Consider the following 22,802-nt stretch of genomic DNA (forward strand, 5'->3'; position numbering starts at 1 on the left):
GCTGAAAAGTCCTTGACTAGTGCAAGCACTGCTCAGCAACAACTAAAACATGGGTGTGTGATCAACATTGTTCTCATCCTAAATCCCAAACACAGCACTGTACCAGCTACTAGGAAGAAAATTAACTCTATCCCTGCCGAAACCAGGACAGGCCTCCATACTGCAAAAGCCTGAAAATCATTGTATACGAGTTGCCACAATCAAGCCTGTCATTTATAACACCCTGAGATACATCAGCTTACATATCTGACTACTGCTTTATAGGCTCACACACCAGTCTTGCCCCAGCCTGTTTCCACTCCAACTAGTGTAGCATGGAGTAGAGAAGACCCAGCACTATGCTGTACCTTCAGGTTTGCCCCACCACGAGACCCTGTGCTCAGAGAAGCCTTGCACAGATTTCAGAGCAGCACACTCACACCACAGCTCCTCAATCTGCCATTAACACCCTCATCTCCCTTCTTGTAATGTAGGATTTACACCTGGGAAGATAAAAAAATCCACATCTTGAGACTTCAAATGGAAAGGACTTAAGCTCTCCTTAGCACTTGCTTTCCTCCTTCCTCTGATGGAGGTACCAGACAGGGAAACACCTGCCAGTGCATAGCAGTTTACCTAGCAGTAGCTACCAAGTTAACCTGCTTGAAAAATACTCAGTTGCAGAAGAACCTATCTGTCTTAAGACTCCTAGAGCCCATGAACTTCAGCAACAGGTCTGACAGCGTTACCAGAGATGGCGTTCCCTGGCTACTGCATACGAGAGAGCCACCCACACACAGAGGAGAAGCACTTGGCTTCTGAACTCAGATGCTTTGTTAAAGTCAGGGAATCTCACTGGTAGTGGATTAGTCCTCCAAACTGCACATGGTACTATGCTGTATTTTTCATAAAGCAATTCATTCTCTTACAATCTTTCAGAGAATAAAATTTTCACTGACCCAATAAAATATGCTAAAATTGCTTATAATGGCACTGCTTAGGATTAGGTAGGAAGCCATTATATCATAGTTTACAGAACTAATGGCCAGTATTGAGTGTGCATATTGTAAACTATAATGAAATGAGAAAAAATTACTTTCAGATGTATTTTCACTCTGTATTTTGTAATAACAACAATATATCAACCTTTCTAATATTCTTTTCTCTTGATTGAGTGGACCTGTTTGGTTTATTATCGTACACAGGTAAATCTTACAATATCATTTGGCAACTGTTACGTTCAAGCTGGAATGCTCTTATTTCTGATCTCTCTACTTCCTCCCTTAAAATATCACCTTGTGCTAAGGCTGAGGAGCAATAAGGATGACACACAAGAAATCTGCATCCACTCCGAGAACATGAGATCATTCCTGCTTCCTCAAAACACCTGCTTTGCCTTATGGCCAGAGTCGTCAGGCTATTTGTTCTGCAAATATGTCCTGATATGGGATGGAATTTTGATTCATTTTCCATTTCTCTTTCTAAAATTTCTAATCATCCCCAGAATTCCACAATTTATTTTGGCCAATGCTTCTGTCTCCCTCTCTTCTTTGTTGCTTTAGTGGCTGAAGTACATATATATATATATGTATATACACTCATATATTATTTTTCCTGCTGAGCAGGTAGGAACAGAGAGCCAGTAAGGTCTTTGTTGTTGGTACAAATTAAAACTTGGCCTTGCTCAAATATATTCAGATCTAAGGAAGACCAGATGCTAAAATGAATAGTATAACCCATCTGTAGTAGTATGATATCAGATCAAAGCCCTGTGTATATGCATCTATAAATTGGAGGTAGCTCACAGATAAACCACATCCAACTTTTCTAACTGGGTACTATTTGTTCTGGAAATGCAACCTGAAGTCTTGATCAAATGCTGCTCATATTTATGCTCCCATTTCACTTAAATGGAATTACTCCAACAAGAAAGGCAAACAATGTGCAGGATTACAGGATTTCTTAAGGAAGGACTCAAAATGTATCCTCTAGCATCAAGTAAGACAGCAATACCTCACACAATATGCTTAAAAAGCAGAAACATTGAGAAAAGTTTATCAAATGAAACAAACCAAAATGTGAAACCACATCTGTTAAATCTTCAAACCAGAAATGTTTTCAGACCAACATACACAGACAGCTCCACCCCAGGAGTCTTAAAGTGAATGAGCTCTCTCTCAACCAGTAATACTAATTTTAACACACTTTGGCCATCTGAGAAAATATCAAACAGCTGGTGATTGCCAACATGATCCCAATATATTAGAAGGATGATGTAGAGAATAACAGATTGGTTAGTCTGATATCAATACTGGCTGAAATAATAAACAGTTCATTCAGGACTGTGTCAGCAAAGCATCCGAACCTAAAAACGTAATGAATGCCAGTCGGCATTCCTAGAAGGCAGATCTTGTTATTTTGTCAGGACTGTGTGCCTGGTTGATAATGGCAACTCTCTTGAGGTGAGGTACTGAATTCTTCAAGGCATCTGACTTAGTACCACATCAAATTTTGATTTTAAAATGCTTATAACAGCAACTTAAAACAGGACAGCTTAGATGAATTACTGGCCCACTGACAAATCACATAGTTGTTACTGAGGGGATATCAACTTTCTTGCTTCTATTGGTAACACTTAAGGACTGGTTTGTGTTCCAATGAACTCCAGTATTTTATTAACACTAAAGTTGACAGTAAGGAGAGGCTGCTGTTACAGTGTGATCTGAGTCACCTGATAAAATGATCACAAGCCAACACCGTATTTTTAATTTTATACAAATATGCAGCAATCTATCCAGAACATGGATGAAAGTGATACCTGAGGATTAGGAACATCGTCTCTGTCCACCTGATGCAGAGAAGCTCTTGAGTTACTTCACATGAGCTCTCATTGCAGTTCTGTAGCGGTACCATCTAATATGATCCTTGGATGAATAAAAGGAGGAAGGATTATCAACCTATCTTACCCTTCTTGACAGCAATGGCAAGAACAGTATTAGAGCCTGGCATCTACGTTTGAGAAAAGATACAGAAATGCTAAAACCACTTAAAAAAGTGAAGGGAAGCCATGGGACTAGGACACCACCACCCCTCGGCCCCCTCTCTTATTACAGGGGTGATTAAATACTGGAACAAGTGGTAGACTCACTACCTCTGGAGCCTTCAAAACAAGATTAGATACTTCTTTAAGAATATGCTTTATTCCAATTGCCTTTCCTAAGGTGCTACACTGTATGCTAGTCTGCAGGTTGTCTAGGATATGGAAACTCTTCAACGTGTGCATGCAGAATGTTAGACCAGATAGCGTCAGACTATTCAAAAAGTTTTTGAGTTTTCTCCTTCCTCCCTAGCTTGTGAGGAGAATTGTTCTTCATAAAGATAATGAGTAAAATTGGATATGATGTGATCTGATGTGACCAACACATCTGAAGGGACCAGGAAGGCCACAGTCACCAATGCACATTGCCAAATGTGTGTTTAGCTTGTCTGCTGCTTCTGAACCGTTCTGTGCTCTGCACGTGGCAGCTCTTGTGAGCACAAAAAAAAAAACCTGTGGGAAAGTCCAGCTCAGACCTAGGGCTGCCTGGATGGGACAGGCACAGGTGGTGTTCAGAGAGGTGAGGGAACTGTCTAAGTAGTATGGAGGAGCTACAGACACGGATTCTTTGGAGACTTTAATATCACAAGTAGCCCCTATGGAATGTGTGAAACAGTGAGAATGACAAGAAGCAATTCCCAGCCTGTAGGCCACCTCCCAGAGCAAATTTTAAAGCTAGAATTCATCTCGCCTAGTGTTAAACATCTAAAAGATCGGGATTGGTCAAAGCTAAATTATCTGATGCTCTGCTCTATACATTGCCAGAAGATAGGTACCAGCAGAAGGCAATCCATATTCCTCTAAATTAAGAGTCAAAAAAAGATGGAATGAATGACTTTTTGATACCTCTTGGCCATACGGAAGCCTAGGTGAGTTTAGACTGGACATCTAGTTTCTGGATGGATAAAGTCAAGTGAGATGAACTTCATGCTAAATATCCTCTCCAAAGCGTGGAATTAGTAGTGTTTCTCAATGAAATGGCTACAAATATGTTTACATTAGCAAACCAACTCGTTTTCCTTTCCTCTTATGCTTCTCTGAGATACATTCTTACTATTTTAGTGGGCAGGTCCCAAAACCCCATCATCCTGGAGCACGTTCTCTACAGTTTGGTTTTGGTTGCGGGGGGTGGGGGGGTGTGTTAACTTTTTTTTTACACTCAATAATTTAAAATTGTCAAACCAAAGAACAGGAAAAATCTTCCAACAGAAAGTGATATATCTAATACTATATATTCCATACACCTGCAAAGGGAGTAGGTCTGATTGAGAACTGCATATCGTGCTGCAGCCTTGCCTGAAGTAAAGCACGACTGGTTGGAGCGGCGCACGGCAGGAGGGGATAGCACCCACATACTCAGTGTGGGTTGCACAAACACGAGTGCTGACACTTCTCAAAACATTCAATCAAATACACCTGCAGGGAGTAGGTCTGATATTGAGAACTGCATATCGTGCTGCAGCCTTGCCTGAAGTAAAGCACTACTGGGTGCAGCTGTGCACCGCAGGAGGGGAGAGCACCCACATACTCAGTGTGGGTTGCACAAACACGAGTGCTGACACTTCTCAAAACATTCAATCAAATTCATCTTGGCTTGGAACTAAAGCAGCCTCTTGTTCATGTGCACTGAAAAATAAACTCTGTAGGCCATAGAGGTGGGGCATGGATTTCATTTCAGTGAGGTGAATGCATTTCTACAGTATTTACCTACCTCTATCAGACTAAATTTTTTTTAGCCCTTAGATACACTTCATTTTGAATCTGAGATTTTAGTCTCCCTGATTTATTTGGCTTATTGGGTAACGGAACTTCTTTGATCCTTTAAACCAAAGTGAAATGGAAGACAGACTTGGAAAGTGCTACCCTAGATGAGATTTGGCAAAGGAATCAGTATTTTACAGTTTAAATATGTATTAATCCATGGCAGAACTAAACCATTTTAACTTTTTATACAGACAGTTTTTACCCTTGTGAAAGTGTATAAAAAGTGTATAAAAAGTGCATATTACGGAGTTATTTTGCTGGATATTATTTATGATACACTTATCTCATTGGGGGAAAGCAAGAGCTAGTGATATCTGCCCAGGGAAAAATTATTGGGTGGTAGTTTCAAAAGAGCTTGAAAGATTTAGACAGTCAATTCCCAGTGAATTGGGAGTTATGACAGGAGTTACGGCTCTAAATCATATAAGCAGTTTCGAAAATCCAGCTCCTCCTTCCCCCTTTATCTTTAATTGAGTTCATTTGTCTTTCATTTGCTTATTGTGACATTCTCAGGCAATTTGAAGCTGCTTCAGAAATAATAAGAGGCAAAATATATACATACAGTCTTCTGCTGTTAGAGGTACTGCATTGTGGACTAGAGTTGGGCTGATGGCTGCCTCTCTAATTTACTCCCTTGTTGAACCCACAAAGGAAGCAGCGCTTTCATGTTATGGGCCGTCAGGTGCAGAAGTGGAGGTAATAGAGAATGTCACCAACAGAAGCTGGAGTGCGAGACAGCAGCACTAGCAACTAAGCAAATACACTCCTGAGCTCCCAGCCGAACTGCCCGGTGTGGCTCTGCGCCTTCCACCCACAGAGGCTGCAGGTCCATCAGAGTGCTTTCTGGTGACCACCAGCAGGACTTTGGTCTTGCTCGGCTTTAGAAGAAACCAGCTCCCTCCTAAACTGAGTTCTAAGCACTTTCCTGATAAAAAACAACCAAAATTTCTCTTAGCCTCTGAAGGGCTTTTGTAAATGACAAAAAAACCCCAAACAGAAATACTCTTAGTACCTTAAAGGTTTTTGTAACAAAGCCAATGAAAAAGTAACCAAAAAAATTACAGCGGTCCTTTCTCTGGTACCTCTTACTTTAGCAATGCTTATAGTATTGATAAAATGATAAATGATGTGATTATATCTTGAGGATAACTGAAACTGAACACAGATCTTTTTCATTTAACCATTCTGCTTTGAACCAGCCATTTCAATTCCAATTTCCTTTTAGTAAAGAGCTCTAAAATCAGAAGTTTACAAATAACTGTAGCATATCCTTTTCTTTACTTCTTTTGGACAATCCAGAACAACCATCCATAATCTACTCCTAACACAGTAGAAAAAATAAGAGTTTTTTTAATGAGAAAAACCAAGACTATACAACTGTGGCATGGAGAAACAGCTGATATAATTTCAAATTAAGTCCTAATTCAAATTAGAACCTAACAAAATTGAAAATAACTAGAAGAAGTTTTCAAGGCAAGGTGATAAACAGGTAAACCAGACACCAGAGAAATGCATAACTTATATAAATAAATTCATTTTAGACACTGATTTTTCTGCAGTGCTGAAACATAAGCCTGGCTTATTGTATTTGTTTCATTTTTAACTTTCCCTCAGAAAACAACTTTCCTTTTTTGGACATCTTTATTAAAGACTCATTTGCACACTGACTCTATACAATTATCAACATCATTGTTTAACATTTATGTAATAGCAGTATGGTCATATGAGATCTAGGAAAATGGATCAACAGTACATCCAGAAAGAAAACAAATACTTCCACCAAAGAAGGTACCAAGGCTCATATCTTACTGTTTATAATATATATATCAGGTTTTAAAAAAAGTCAGAAGTCTGTAGATATGCGAGAGAGATGAAGAGCTGAGACAAGCAAAGGTACAATCACTGCTATTCCCATTTTACAGGTGAAAAGCTGGGACTGAAAAATGGACTGGCCCAAAATCACGGAGGGAGTAGGTGATAGGATAGAGCTGATAGCTCACCCGGCTGAATCCTAATCCAGGACAGCCCTAGAATTAGAGTGAAGCATTTCTGCAATAAATTGTAACATTAACATACATAAGTCTGAAAAGATCTAAAGTTATTCAAAAAATTACACATTTGCAACAAATATTGACTAATATATGAACTTTCTCAATGAAAATGCCCCTTTCTCTCTCTTCCTGTTAACCCTAAATTACAATTTGTGGTTACCAGAAAAAAAGTATGCCTTCCAATTCATGTGTACCATAAACAAATGTACTCTTTTGTTCTACTTGACTTAGGATCAGTCTTTAGCATTGGAAAACAAAGTTCTGAATCACTGATCCCATCTTCTCCTTTACCTGACACAGGCTGTCTTTCTACTAAATATTCTCCCGTTCCTGTCTCCGTGCTAAGGCCGTTCTTCCAGCCAGGGTACAATCTTGTCTGTGGGTCTTACACAGTGTGCACACAACCCGGCTGATTTGCTCAGGAGGGAGCTGTGTAACATGCTATGTACAAATGCTGTACAATAGGCAAGCTCGTCAACCCTGTTGCAGAGGGGAATATGTCTGCATCAAATTATGAAGTCTGCTTTGTGTCTGGGCTAAAATATCAATACTGTGGCTTCATTAGTTCTTATTTGCCCCAGGGCAGCCTGCTATGCTATTATATTCTCTGATAAGCCTTATTGGATCTCTTGTTCTGAAATCTTAGGATTTAAACCAGATATATTTATAGTGTGTGTGTGTATATATATATATATACACTAGAAGCAGCTGCTCTCATCTGGGTATCATCAATACACATTACTCCATTGAAATTACATGACTTCAAGAAAATAAGTCATGTAGAAATTATCTTAACATTGTTATATAGAATACCTGCCAAAGGTACAGCAGGTAGGCGGGGTTCTGCATCCATCACATACGGTGATATTTTACATTTTAAAATACAGTGCATGAAATCTTGATCACAATGTAGTGACTGGCAAAGCTCCCACCCGTTTCAATGAGGTTAGGATTTCAGTCCATATGTGCACCAGCATGTAAAGCTAGTAATATTTATAACATCCATGGTAAACTATACTAGCTGATTGTTCATCCTGGAATATATTGCTTTGAAGGTTCTTGGTACTGAATATTGCTGCTAGAAAGGGGAAAGTAGCATGAATCACCATCTTGGTAAGATGGAAAAAAGCCTTTGCGTGACAATTGGTTCCTACTGTGAAAGCATTAGAACCTGCACACAATTCTCTAATATGTGCCAGGCAGAAACTAAGAGCCCTGCCTTGACACAGCAGTGAACTTCTGTATGCTAAGGCACATGGAGGACAGGGAGGTGATTTGGGACAGCCAGCATGGCTTCACCAAGGGCAAGTCCTGCCTGACCAACCTAGTGGCCTTCTATGATGGAGTGACTACATCAGTGGACAACAGAAGAGGTATGGATGTCGTCTGTCTGGACGTCTGTAAGGCCTTTGACATGGTCCCCCACAACATCCTTCTCTCTAAATTGGAGAGATACGGATTTGATGGGTGGACTGTCCGGTGGGTGAGGAATGGGCCAGATGGTCGCATCCAGAGGGTAGTGGTCAACAGCTCAATGTTGAGATGGAGATCGGTGACAAGTCCTGCAGCGGTCCATATTGGGACCGGTACTGTTTAATATCTTCATCAATGACATAGACAGTGGGATCGAGTGCACCCTCAGCAAGTTTGCAGGTGACACCAAGCTGAGTGGTGCGGTCGACACGCCAGAGGGATGGGATGCCATCCAGGGGGACCTGGACAAGCTTGAGAAGTGGGCCCGTGTGAACCTCATGAGGTTTAACAAGGCCAAGTGCAAGGTCCTGCACCTGGGTTGGGGCAACCCCCAGTATCAATACAGGCTGGGGGATGAAGGGATTGAGAGCAGCCCTGCCCAGAAGGACTTGGGGGTACTGGGGGATGAAAAGCTCGACATGAGCCAGCAATGGGCGCTCACAGCCCAGAAGGCCAATCGTATCCTGGGCTGCATCCAAAGCAGCGTGGCCAGCAGGTCAAGGGAGGGGATTCTGCCCCTCTACTCTGCTCTGGTGAGACCCCACCTGCAGTACTGCGTCCAGCTCTGGAGCCCTCAGCATAAGAAAGACACGGACCTGTTGGAGCAGGTCCAGAGGAAGGTCACAAAAATGATCGGGGGGATGGAACACCTCTCCTGTGAAGAAAGGCTGAGAGAGTTGGGGTTGTTCAGCCTGGAGAGGAGAAAGCTTTGGGGAGACCTTACTGCGGCCTTTCAATACTTAAAGGGGGCTTATAAGAAAGATGGGGACAGACTTTTTAGCAGGGCCTGTTGCGACAGGACAAGGGAGAATGGTTTTAAAATAAAAGATTCAGACTCGATATAAGGAAGATATTTTTTACGCTGAGGGTGGTGAAGCACTGGCACAGGTTGCCCAGAGAGGTGGTGGATGCCCCATCCCTGGAAACATTCCAGGTCAGGTTGGATGGGGCTCTGAGCAACCTGATCTAGTGGAAGATGTCCCTGCTCACAGCAGGGGGGTTGGACTAGATGACCTTTAGAGGTCCCTTCCAACCCAAACTATTCTATGATTCTATGATCCTGCTCCTTGCTCAGAACAGGCTCCTTACTGCCTGTATCTGTGGCTGATGACTTCAGTTCTTTCCAGTCTCCAAAAGTTGATACATGCCTGTCCCTAGCAAATGCTGTTGTTTTTTCACTTGAAAGCATAGTGAAAGCAACCAAATGCAACAGTGACTGTACTGAAAATTACAAAGTTGGTGTAGTCCTATTTTCTTACCAGTTATTATGCTGATCTCTAAATACTATATATAAATGAGCCATATCAAAGACAACTTGCAGGCCAACATATAATTATAATACCTTAAAAGGTAACTGTTGGTGGCTTTTCTTAATACTTGCATGTTCCATGACACCAAAACAGCAGCTGTCTGACATTTCCTAGTGATTAATGACAAACCTTCTCCCCCCCCATCTAATACTTATTTAAGCAGTGATGACTGACAGGGAGGACTTTCCCAGCAGTTAATTACCAGATAAGTCTTGGCACACTTAGCTGAAAAGAAACAGCCTCTCCGTCAGTCATTATTGCTTAAATATAGCCCAAATTGGTGCATTTTCAATTCTTAGGTAACAGCTACAGGCAATATTCCTTTCAAATGTGCATATAGTAGGACATTCATATATATAGAATAGCAGGCATATTTATGTGAATACTATCCCTCTGTGAAATCAGTTGGAGGATCTTGTGTGTATTGCCAATACAGGGAGGTAGAAGAGTGAAAAGAAAAACCACATGCTGATCTGTCAAGGAGTTTTCCCAGAAGCCTTTTTGTTTGATGGAGTCTGGGAAAGATTGCTGCTTTCTACAGACTGAGATGCTAACGTGATAATCAAACATTTAGGGTTAGGTAACCCTGGGACAAATATTAAGTATTAAAAACAGGCAATGACATGAGCTCTGGATAATTTTTTTGAATCAGTTTAAGAAAGTATTTTCCCCAGCAGTCCACTCGTGGTATTTTGCTGACAGATAATACCCTTATAGTAGTCAGCCGATGACACGTGTTTCAATGGCTCCAGCTCAGATCTGGCCAACTTGGTCCATTTCCATTTGTGTTAAGGTTAATCTAAGACACTTGGTTAGGCACTGGCAAGGCCAAGGCCGTGGCAGATGCTCCCTCTGTATTTTTCTAAGGAAGTGGTAATTTGTAGTGATGGCAGACAAAAAACAACAGTAATTTTAACTGCTACAGCAATATGTGTCAGAGTTCTCCCATTATTCAGAGCATACTTGAATTTTGAAGGCCTCAAAGTCAAGATCCTTGCTATGAGAAAGGAAGTTAGTTAATGAAATAATCCGCTGTGAATCTCAGCCAGTCAGGAGCTTCAGAAAATACTATCTTATATGCTCGATTTTGTCTCAAGCTGAATACCGAAAGTTGAGGCACTAATTTGAACATCTTCCTTGGTTTACATTAACTACAGGATCAAGACCAGGTAACTCACTGTCATTTTTCACTTAGATCTTTGTTCTCAATGCTCCTGTTGTTCTACTGCCTAGCTTTAGTGGGATGCGAATTAAAGGTTTCAATCAGAACTAGGTCAAGGAAAAATCTCATGTTTCTATTTGCCATTTGTCAAGACCCAGAAGTTATTAATCTTCCCTCTTTTTTTAACAGTTTTGCCAGGTGTTAATTCTCCATAAACTCAGATTTAAACAGCACTATTAGAGGTACTTTACTCTAGGCCTCTTACAGTACTTTTAAATATTTTATGCAGCTTCAGCAGTAAACCTAGCCAGAACCTGCTAAACTTCATGGCTTCCCCTTAAATTTTCCAGTCACTCTTGTCCTTGGTATGCCTTTTTTTAAGAATGAAAATGACAGTACCTACAAAAGCATTGAAATCTACTGCTTTTTTGCCCCCCCCCAGTTTCTCTTACTTTAACAGGGAAATATCTAGCTAATGTCACTTTCAGGATCCTTCCGCAAAGAGCACAGCCAGAGCCGTTTGTATCACACAGTGAATGCCCAGCTGTGTGTTTGGATGATAAATACCAACGACATTAGGGATTCTATGACTGGCTACCTATTTTAAGCAACTTGTACCATTGTAACATCTAAAGAAACTAAAGTAACGTGGAACAAAAACTCAGCAATGATAGGTGTCCTGGCTTCTGTTCATCCTCTGGCATGAAAGTGTACAGGCAGTTTCTCGCAGTTCTATAACAGTAGAAAAATTTTTTGCTTTCAAAAACAACAGATCAGAGTTAATGAAGAACACTCTCCTTTGCTTGTAATAAGAAAAAAGCGCAAGACAAAATCAAGCCTTCTTATTGCCCAGAGAGATTTGTCTGTCTTAGATAACACATGCACATTTCCTTTGGTTGTATCAGAGCTGACAAACTAAGGAAACACTGCCTGTCCTTTGATCTTCAGCCGAGTGGAGGCCCTGGACTCACAGTCATCACCCACAGGAATGGCACTGAAGATTTGGTAACTGTCCCTCGTCCCTCTGAGTTACTGCTGTGCTGAGATCCTGGGACCGTGCTGAACAAACTAGTGATACAACTAGTGTTACAACTAGCTTGCAAAGCTGGCATCGTTACTCATGAGAATAGTGGTACACTTACGCTCTGGAGAATAACTAGATCAATTCAAGAAAATTGGCTAAAAGTCACTTACACATTTGCTGGTTAATCTCTAGACCAGCAAAGTTAAGGCACTTCAAATTTTCCTCTGTAATGTATAGGCTGAATCATTTTCCTACAGCAAAGAAACCTTTAGTGTTCCAGAACAACCTCAAAATGCTAAGAAAAGGACTGATACTCTATTCTTTTTCCTGCTAAAAGCCTTTTGAATGCTAACAGTAGATGTCAATTAACTTGGATATATCAGAGTTGTTTGTAGGCCATTTTGTGTCAGACATCCTTGTCACAGTTTCTTAAAATTTATATACTATCTCTGCTTTACAAGTGCGTACTTTTGAGGGGATCATCTTGAAGGAGTCAAAGATTTTTGAAGGACCATCTCACTATATTGTGGTAGCCCACCTCAGTATTAATTGCACCTCAGTTGTTTCTTGGGACCAATCTCATGAGGAAAACTCAGTTGAATTGCTTATTTTAAATATATGGGTTATAATCCCCAGTCTATAGCGTTGACTGTTACTTCCAAACTGGCTGATATATGTGGGAGAAGGACTACATTGATAATGACCGGTGGTGAAAATATTTTCTCTAGGCTCTTGAAAAGGATGCATGATAGATGTCTAGCTAGACAGCAGTGCAGGCTGCCTGCAGGTATGGGAAGTATCCAGTATATAATAGCCCATTTTCACTTGTATGTTGTTTTTCTATTAGAAAATAAAAAATCCAACTTGTACTTTAGGACAAAGAAAGCACCAGAGCTATTCTTAAAAGCTGGCTGTCAATGGGCTTTTGATGCAAATGAATACATATAGTTTATCTCTTCTTATCTTATTGAAGCAGATTTCAACTCTGTAAATGAAATTGGCATATTTGCATATCCTTTTGCTGTATTATTAAAAGGCTGCACATAAAATTATGCATATTACCAGTGTCTGAAGACTTAAGAGTCCTGACTGGCTTTCCTCACTGTAAAAAAAAAAGCTTGATGTTAGGAGGCCTTCTGGGTAACAGCTTTTAAATCAATAATAAAGAAACCTGCAAGTAAAAACATCTAATAACCTCTACAAATTTTATGGGTGTACCCTGCAGTATGTGAATGTTGGGTTAAAATTTACAATGATCCTACTTTGTAGTATGTGTGAGTATTGAAATTTTCATTTAAAAAATGGATTTCGTAACAAACAAGTATAGAGCTTAATACTGGTATTTATTTATTGCATTGATTTTCAGAGCTCCTTTCAAAGTAAAGTGATCAGTTAAATTCAAGCATAAAATGAATGAACATGCTGAAACAGGTACCACTGAATAGCTGTTCATTCCTGAAATGCTGGCCACTGCTGCTCATCACAGTTCGCAAATTTAATTTGCATGCAACAAATCATCTTAAGTTGGAAGAAGATGAAAATGGTAGATTTACAACTAGCTAGTAGTTAGTCAATGGCCCAGTGGTTAGCACAAGGCATTGGGGATATGGGAGCCCAGAGGGTGTTGCTACCTGGCTGCTGTTCTAATCTGTCCTAAACCGTGCTGTGTTTGCTGGGGTGGAGCAGCATCCTCAGCCTCACCTCTGGAGGAGGAGCTCTATCCACTACTCACTGACCTGGAAGAGTTAAACAAGAGAGACTTCAGATCTGGGAGATTAGGATATTCATCCAGACTGTGAGACCAAGCCCTTTTCAAGGGATTTGAATCAGGTCTTCCATATTCAGCTGAAATGCTGGAACTGGCGAATTACCAGATACAAGACACAAGAAGTGCTTGTCTTATAATGGCTTGATAGGAAATGAAACTTTCCAGGGAAAACCTTTTTGCTGAGCTTGGTGTGGCAAGTACCTTTTAAAATTCAGTTCTGATCTAAGAAATAGCCCCAAGTCTTCTCAGATATTTTGGTACAACAGCCCTACTGAAATACAGTTCATTCACTGGCAGTTGAGATAAATGAACAAACCTATTCCGTGTCACGTATTTCACATATTTTGAACTCTGGAGGACCATGCAGACAGATCAGGCTAAGCAACAGGAAGAGCAGCTCCAATCCTCGTCACGTCTTGAGAGGGATTTATAGCACTAATATCTCAGTTTCATAGGCACTGAATCTGATGGTCCTCTGTTCTTGGCCTTCTGTCTTGGCAGCGGTCTTTGTAGTCTCCTAGGGGAAGGGCTCCCCTCCTCTCTCCCTCTTGGTAAGGAGATCAGATGACATAATTCTTTAGAAACTTGCAGGACCAGGCCTTTTGACTTACAGAGTATACCTGCGATATTACGATCAGTTGGTTCACATCTTTTAAGATGGGGCCTTTGAGTACAAATAGTTCTCTATGCTTTTAAATCACTTTGCAGAAATTTCTCATTACATATGGTGTATTAACTTTCCAAGATGTATGCATCTGCAAATGAAAGAGGAAGCTTTTGTAATTGGGCACCCTGTTTTATAAAATTGACGTGGCTTGTTAAAATATTTAAATAAAAAAAAAATCTTTCCATTAAAGCAGAACCACGTCAATTTACTTACATTTTGAGGGGTCAGATTTCAACAGAAATTAATTGTGCTTAGGCTAGGTTAGGTTTTCATTAATAATCACCTAATTGATATTCATTGCTCATTACAGTTAAGCAATTTCAGGCTAACTGTGCAAATACTGAATTTAGCGAGCTCTTGTAAAAGCTGAATTGATCACAAATAGGTAAGGTCTTTCCAACAACATGGAAGATATTTGCTCTGTTATAGTTCATACTCAGGAAACCTACTTGCAAAACCTGATCATCCTGGGGGGCAATTTTGCCAGCCTAGGCGTTGATACGCTTGAAAGTGCTGTGCTGTATGAAGTGAGATAGAATACAGAGGTCAGAAATCACATTAGTAATGGAACTAATCCTGATTAAAACAAATTTTATCTAGGATAACAGTATTTATGGAGATATCCAGGAAAAATGCTGGAGCTAAATCATGATTGCAGCTATAGGAGCTGAATACAGAAATGACCATAACTTGGTTTATTTATGTTGTATTCTGTAAAGATCTACCATCCACTGCTGTTTTTCACATTTGGTCAGAGATAAAACTGACTTGGCCCCTTTTTAGTCTATCTTTTTCTGGCATTACATATGCTATTAACAGTTCTTTTTTGGATTTCCAGGTCTCTTTCTATAAAAACAAGGTAAACGAGCATCCCAAATCTCCAGTTGTTGTTAGCTACAGCTGTGCTGAATCCTTTATCAGATAATATTTTGTACTTCCATGTTCATGATCCGAGCAAATGTCAGTGTTCATTGATAATATATATCATTCAATACTGGCATTATTAAGTATTATTACACCCATCGTGATGTGGTATAAATGGTTTGTTTAGTGTCCCACCGATAGTCTGATATACTGAGTAGGAAATTAGGAATTCTGGGTCCTGGATTATTGGCAGTAGCTTCCCTACAGACCTTGGCCAGTCCTCTCAGAGAAGAGGTGCTAAAACAAGCCTAGAAAACACAGCCTGTGAGCAAAGAGAAAAAAAAACGGACTGTGGAAGTGAGACATGAAACCAAGTTCAGAAACATGAGAGGGAATTGAAAGGAGGGAGTAATCTCTTCAGCGTAGTGAATGGGATGAAAAAACAAAGAGTTTATATAACAGGATTCATATATAATATTTTGCATCAACATTAGGGTGGGCTGAGTGGATACTGGGCCTCAGAGCAACAGGAAAGCTTGATACTGACAGAGATACGTACTTTCTGGACCAAACCCCAAGTAAGCATAAATGTTCCTGACTCTCCAAAATGTCTGCCTGAAGGATAAATGAGCACATCTATTCTGGTCAGTAGAACTCATTGAATATTTATATGCAAATTTTCATTGAAGTGAAATATTTCAAGACGTTTACTAGAACTGAAAAATATGGATCTTTGAAAATAAGAGTCAATAACTTACATATTCTGCAGCTAAGAAAAGCTTGTTTAAAAACTATAAGTAGACACAAAACCAATAATAATCATACATTTTTGAAACAGTATAGTCTAATGGTTACAGCCGTTTTGGGTAACTGGTATCTTTTCTTCCACTTGTCTCTGATATATTGTATAGCATTGGCTATCTCCATTTCCTTGCCAGCTATAAGCTTGTGAAGCTTTCAGAACATTTAGTCTGAAATTCTCAGTCCTCCTGTTCTGCAGAGAAATCTGCACACCCAGGAGATGAATAACAGGAGGAAGGATGGTCTCGTGATTACTGTTATCACAGGAGACATGGATTTGTTTCTGTGTAACCTTAGAGAAATCGTATTCAGCATGCTTATATTTGGTGAAGCAATGTGCTGCGGAAATCCTAGAGCTACTGCTGAACCAGCTGGCTCTGAAACATGTAGCATTTCAGTCCTTCTACTGGCACCTGAGCCTGTGCTGCTGTACTGTACCACGCAGATCTAGCAATTTCCTTGGAGCTAGCTCCAGTACCTCTGCATTGGTCTGCAACTTAAAGTTGTCTTTTTTCTTCAAATCTAAATTGGGAACAACAGCACTTCAAAGAGGTCTGCTATGAATGTGTGCATGTGTGGTCAGGAGCGGTAAAATACTAGAGCATCTAAACACCTCAGAGACAAGAAATGTTCTTCTAAAACAAACAAACAAACAAATTGTAACAGGTAGCAGCAGCTTCTTTGCTTAGTTTGTTTAACATCTGAGAAACAGAGGCTTAGGAAGGGACAACTAGACACGTAATTCTCCTCCTGTACTGGTAAAAATATAAAATTTACTAGGCAAATGTTGCTTATAAAACTTGCATCTGTAGAATATTTAATTAAAAACATGTATAGTGGTTCCACCAAATGTCCTACTGAGCACATATTCCTGTTAAAATACTGGTATCAAACTTCTGTTGGAGTTCTGAGTATTTAAGAAAAATCACAGGGCAGGGAAGATTCATTTCACACAGCGAATAAAAGAAACCACTGAAGACTTTAACTGCAGTAACATACTAAAGGAGAAGGCGAACTTTGAATGGAGCCACGTGAGCATGCAAAAAACAGGCAGAAGACAAGGTTCAAATCCAATTTGGTACAGACTTCGTTGACTGCAGTTAGGGTTTGGCCTGAGGCAGAACACCTGAAAGACTGACCAGAACACCTGCGACGGACCTCCTCATGTAGATTTAATTTAGTGGATAATCAGAGTGATACTAGGGCAACAGATCAGACAAAACCCCTAAAACAGACAGACTTGAGAGAACATCTGGTAATGGCCTTCAGGGAACGAGCTAAATGACTCACTGGGACGGTATACCTTTACAGGTATTTAGTGGGCCAGGCAGCTGTAGGGAGGATGCAAGGGTTCTTATTTATGAGCAGAAGCAAGATCTATACCCATAAATCACTGTGCCAGACGTGTAACTCTAAAGTCCATTTAACAAGCACAATTAAGAAAAACCACCCAGAAGCACAGAACTCAGCGCTATGTAATTTAACACAAAGCTCTGCTATGATTTAAGAGTCTCTGCCACTGTTGCCTTAATAATCCCTAAATCACATGCTGCCATAAAAAAGCCCGCTCCCAGCCCCCAATATATAAATCTCTGTTGAACACAAAGGTTATTTAACTGTTTTGTGCCAAGTGGGGCTTGTAAAGCCAACCAAGCAACAGAAGAGACTTAACAGGACTCTGTGAAGGACCAGTGCAATGGGGAAACCTCATCTTCTACATCCTACTTTGACTCTGTTTCCACACTATGTTCTCGTCCCAGCTGACCTTCTATTCTAGCAACTGACCTCACAAAATGTTCATAGACAAGAACATTTATGGTCAGAAAACATTTAAGATTGATAAATACACCAGAAAAGTTTTATTTCTCAATTTTTTGGCCTATAGCCAATGAGTTCCTCATCAGATTATCCAGAATAGTGTTATGACGTTTGCACAGTGCTAATGAAAAATTAGCAAAGACCTGAATCCTTGATATCAGCTATTTGCGTAGGAATGACTTTCAGCCACAAGTTTAGAAGTCTACATGAAAAGTCTACATGACAAGTCTACATGTAAAAGTCTACATGCAAGTTGCCAGCAAGCAACCTTTACAGGAGAACAGCTTGGAAGCAAGTTAACATTAAAGGGAAGAATAGATGATGTGTCAAGAGAGCTATTATGGATTACAGTCAAAGTGCTAAACTCTAGTAACTAAAATAAAGACAAAATCTTTTCTTCAGTCTTTGTTACACGGTGGACCAATGAGCTGCACACTATGAGTGATCACTACACATCATGAATTGTTTTTTGAAATGAAAGAAAACCATCAGAAAGCATAGATAACTTAATATTATACATGAAAAAGTTTTTAAGTTCAGTTGAAAATATGCATTCAGCCCTGAGCCTTGGCTGATCATTTACTGATTTCAGAGTTCGGCATTTAGAGGTGCTGAAGGACTTTTCTATAGAGCACAGGTGGTTTGAGGTTCTTCCCGAAACAGGAGAACCAGCTGAGAGATACTACGTCTGAAAAAACTGACACTGCTAGCTTTTTAAGATAGATTTAACATGATATATTTAATATAGATAATGAAACTTTCTGTGAATATTAGGGCAGTTTCCTCGTGGTTTCTCTTCTCCCTTCCTGCGATAGCTAATCAAGAGTGACAGTAACAGAGCAAGTAGTGAGGTTATTTCTTTAGCCCAAATATTTGAGATCCAGGGCTGAGTAGGTACTAATGACCGGTGATGAACCTTACAAATACACCTTCCTCTATTTTCTTATAATTTCACGCTAGCAGAAAGCAAGTAATTATATTCAGAGACTTTTTTTTTTTCCACACAGCTGCCACTACCAGTCAGAGGGTGCAGCACAGGACACAAATACACACTTCCCTATGCTGGCTTTAGAAAACAAGGAAGAAAACTTGTGAGAAACTGAGCAGAAAGACCATTCTTTGGGCCACAGCATCTCTACAATACATACAATCCTGCTTCTTGATTAAGAAAATATCAAGTAAATGTTGCACACTTTAAATCAATTATGTTATAAGGCTTGTCCCTTAATTGTTCACTCTGAAAACTGTGACTCCTTAGCAAGTATCTTCATTGAGTATCTTCAGGGATGAGGACCACATCTTTGGACAGCTAAGACCTAATAAAAAATGAACATACCGTAATGGTGATTAAAAGTTAAGTGGAAATAAATTGCTGATATATAGTGTAAATAGATTACTTATCTGAGCATGCTAGGTCACATCCTAGGACATCCAAAGATACACAAAAAATACAACACAAACAGAAGTCAAGTCTTACATATACAGTCAAGCCATATTTACAAGATAAAAGACCAACATGGAAGCACTGACTGTAAAAAAGCTGGCTGATCCTGGTAGATAACCATCACAGTGTGATGCTGAGGCCAAATGGATTAATGAGATCTTTGAATATATAAATAGGGAAGTACTGATTAGGAGGAAATATTATTTCTCTATTTGATACTGGTGAGACCTGTACTGGAAAAATTACAATTCAAAAGGCTTTTGCTAAATTGTATGGAGAGACACAGGAATGCTTAGAAGACTGGAGAAAGTATAGGCCCTAGGAACTTAGTCTGCTTAGTTTACCAACGAGAAGATGAAGGGGAAAGAGGACAACTGTATATAAGGACCAGTGTGGAGAACGTAACTCTGATAATGGTATCTTCAGTCTGCAAACAAAGCTTTAACAAAGGCTCAGTGGTTAGATATGGATGCCAGATACATTCAGGCTAAAAATAGGATTCACAGTTTTAACAGCAGAAGTTATTAGATCTTGCAACAATTTAATCAAGGTTGTGAAGAATTCTATCAATGGTAATTTGAAAATCAAAAGAAGATGTTTTTCTTAGAACTCCAGTTCAAACAAGAATAAGTTCATAGATGTTTAACACAGCTAGATAATAATAGCACAGAGGTTTCTCTTGGCCTTGTAGTCTATGACCTTATTAACTAGATGGCACATTAGTACTCAGGTGTCTCTGGGGAGGGGTGCAGTTTACATCTGTTTTGGCTGCAATGCCAATGTTTTGTGCACTTGTACAAACAGAGGGATTATCTTTTATTTACCACTCAGAGAAGCAAGTGCTGCTGAATCAGGTTCAGAGCACTCTGCCTTCCTATCATTGTATTGCTTCTGCATTTCGGAGCACTAGAAGAGGACAACGAGGTGAAGATGAGGGACATCTTCCACCAGCCATGACATTCGTAAAGTGTTGATCCGTCCAACTGCAGTCTCTGCAGAATATGTTCTTCAGCTTAGTTACAACCACACTGATATATGCAACAGGTTTGTTGTCTTAGGTTGGGCTTTGGGATGTTCAGCTGAGCAGATTAATTGCCAGATTCTGTTTGACTAACCTACAGATACTTTCAGTTAATTTTCCTCTTTCACTGACATGTTTGACTTCATTTGCACATACAGAGTTAGTAAACGAAATAGCAGTGTTGCAGCAAGACACTTATTTTTCAGACTCCTGTACCTGCCCCAGAACACAGAAAAATCCCAATGAATTTTCTGTTACAAAGCAGGCTCTTAAATCAAAATGAATAGTTTCAAATAAAAAGCTTAACAAAAGCTCCCTCCTGCCCTGGCTCCCACATAATGAACTGAGGTCATTCTAAAGAAAAGAACAGAAATTCTGGGATTAACAGAGCAGTGTGAAGTGTTTTTAATATCATAGCAGATGTAATTATGGTGTGTTTCTTTTTATTATTATTATTAAACGTTGAGGTAACTAGGAGGGAAAATCAATACAATGAACCATCTTCAAACCAGTACTTATAGGTACCTATAATTAAGGATTCGCAGCCCATGTTTTGTTGTGCTGGATATATGTGAACGGGAAGATAAGGATCTGGTGGCAGGAGATGTATCTTACTGCAAATGGTCTGCTGCTTTACGCCTTACATTGTTGAAATGACTGGCATTAGCATTAGAATAGGTGTATTTTGCATTCCAGTTTGTGTACTGGGAGGACCTCTCTGGCCATTCTGGATCTAACACGTTGCTTTATTTCTTTGCTTGCTCTACTAAAGAATAGTTTGATTGCTACAGGAGAACTATTAAGGGCAATAATGCCCTTACACTACTGTTTGTTTTCTTCAGTGATAGTGTTGAACATTGCCTGTTTGGCATAGCTGTGATTTGTTTTGGTTCATTACTAACCTATTTGGAATTACAGCAAAATAAGTAAGTCTTCTCGCTAATTGCAAATAAAATATTTCCATTATAATGGTAGAAGTTCAATGACTTTGTTACCCTCTTTACATATCATTGTGTATTTTATTGCTTATCCCATTTAACAGTGCAGCTGCAAGTTTCCTGGCCTTTGATCTTTCTTTCTTTATTTTCCTTTCTTTCTTTCTTTCAGAGGAGCATTATAAGCTTATTTAGGCTAATTTAGGAGATCGCACGTCTAGTAAATGTGCACAGCAAATAAAAATAAATACATCTCAATAATACAGCCATACTTCAAATATCACTAAAGTTCCACAGTGAAGAATATTGCAGTCAAAGGAAGGGCTCCTATTGATTTCATTGATTTTGAGTCCTGGCTTCTTCTGAAATCAGCAAGCTGAGTAAAACTGTGTCCTGGTTCATCACTAGGTTCTCACTGCCTGCACTTAGGGCAAATTCTGTAGTTCAGCAAAACTGCCATTTTTTAAGAGAATTGAGTTACTGTTTGATAATTACTACATATCATACACCAGTAATGGTCATTTTTAATGCTTTGTTAACAACAGGAAAAAAGTATCTTTACAAAGTGTCAATTAACGTGGGATACCCACAGTTGTGTAAAACATTATATATGGGATATAGGTGCTTTTATATCAGCTCAGCTATCCAAGATGAAAGTTTGCTGATGGTCTTTCACTCTAATGCAAATGCACTCTGAGGCTTCCTTGCTGTTCATATTCCTGATGTTGTTTATCAGGGAAAAACTGATAAACCAGGACAATAAGTCCTCCTGTGACTTTTATGCAAAATCTTTATGGTGTAAACAGAGACTGTCATTACATTAGGAATCATTTAACACTGTATTTGTTTAGTAAGTGATCAGCTGTGTTAGCCAACAATTTGATATATAGCAGGTAAAGCAGTATCTGATTTTAAAAACACAACGGCAACATAGGCCACCCTTATGATGAGTGAAACAGGTCTTTTCTAGTTTGCAAGTATGTTTTCTACCTAACACAAGTAGACAATGTCTGCATAGCCAGCAATAGGATAATACATCCTCCTGTTTTCATTGAAAAGAGAATAACTAGTTGTTACTGTCAAATTTTCCTTTGTGCTCTTACTGTGCACTGGCCCAACAGTATTTGCAAAGGTGTGGAAAGCAGTGAACTACATGCTTCAGTTCACCTTTTGCCACATTAATAAACAGAGTTGCACGAGCTGGCGAGTCCCCCTTGCATGCCCAGCCTTGCCAGCTCCCCTGCTGGAGCCTTGGGCCAGGGGAAGAGCTGTGCTGCTGCGTCCAGCCCCAAAGGCCCTGCACCTGGATCGCTGGCCTCCGGGGATGCAGAGCACACACCACCTGATCCGCTCGCCTTGCATTAACTTTGGAAAAGGCACCTGAGCAGAACCAATAGTAGTTCATCAGCAGCCAGGTAACCACTTCTGCACTTGTAGGCAACCAAAGTGGATCTTGTCGGGTCAAATTTGCCAGCTCTTTAGGCAGTTGTTGTTTGATCTCCACCCATGACAAATACGCCGGTCAGATGAGGGTGTTCCCATTTTTGTTAATCTGTAGAAAGGAAATGATTTCCCTGATGCACCAGCACTTACACATACGACTGACACATACGACAAGACAGTG

This window comes from Aptenodytes forsteri, unplaced genomic scaffold (genome assembly GCF_000699145.1).
Source record: "Aptenodytes forsteri isolate BGI_AS27 unplaced genomic scaffold, ASM69914v1 Scaffold143, whole genome shotgun sequence".
NCBI classification, from domain to species: Eukaryota; Metazoa; Chordata; class Aves; order Sphenisciformes; family Spheniscidae; genus Aptenodytes; species Aptenodytes forsteri.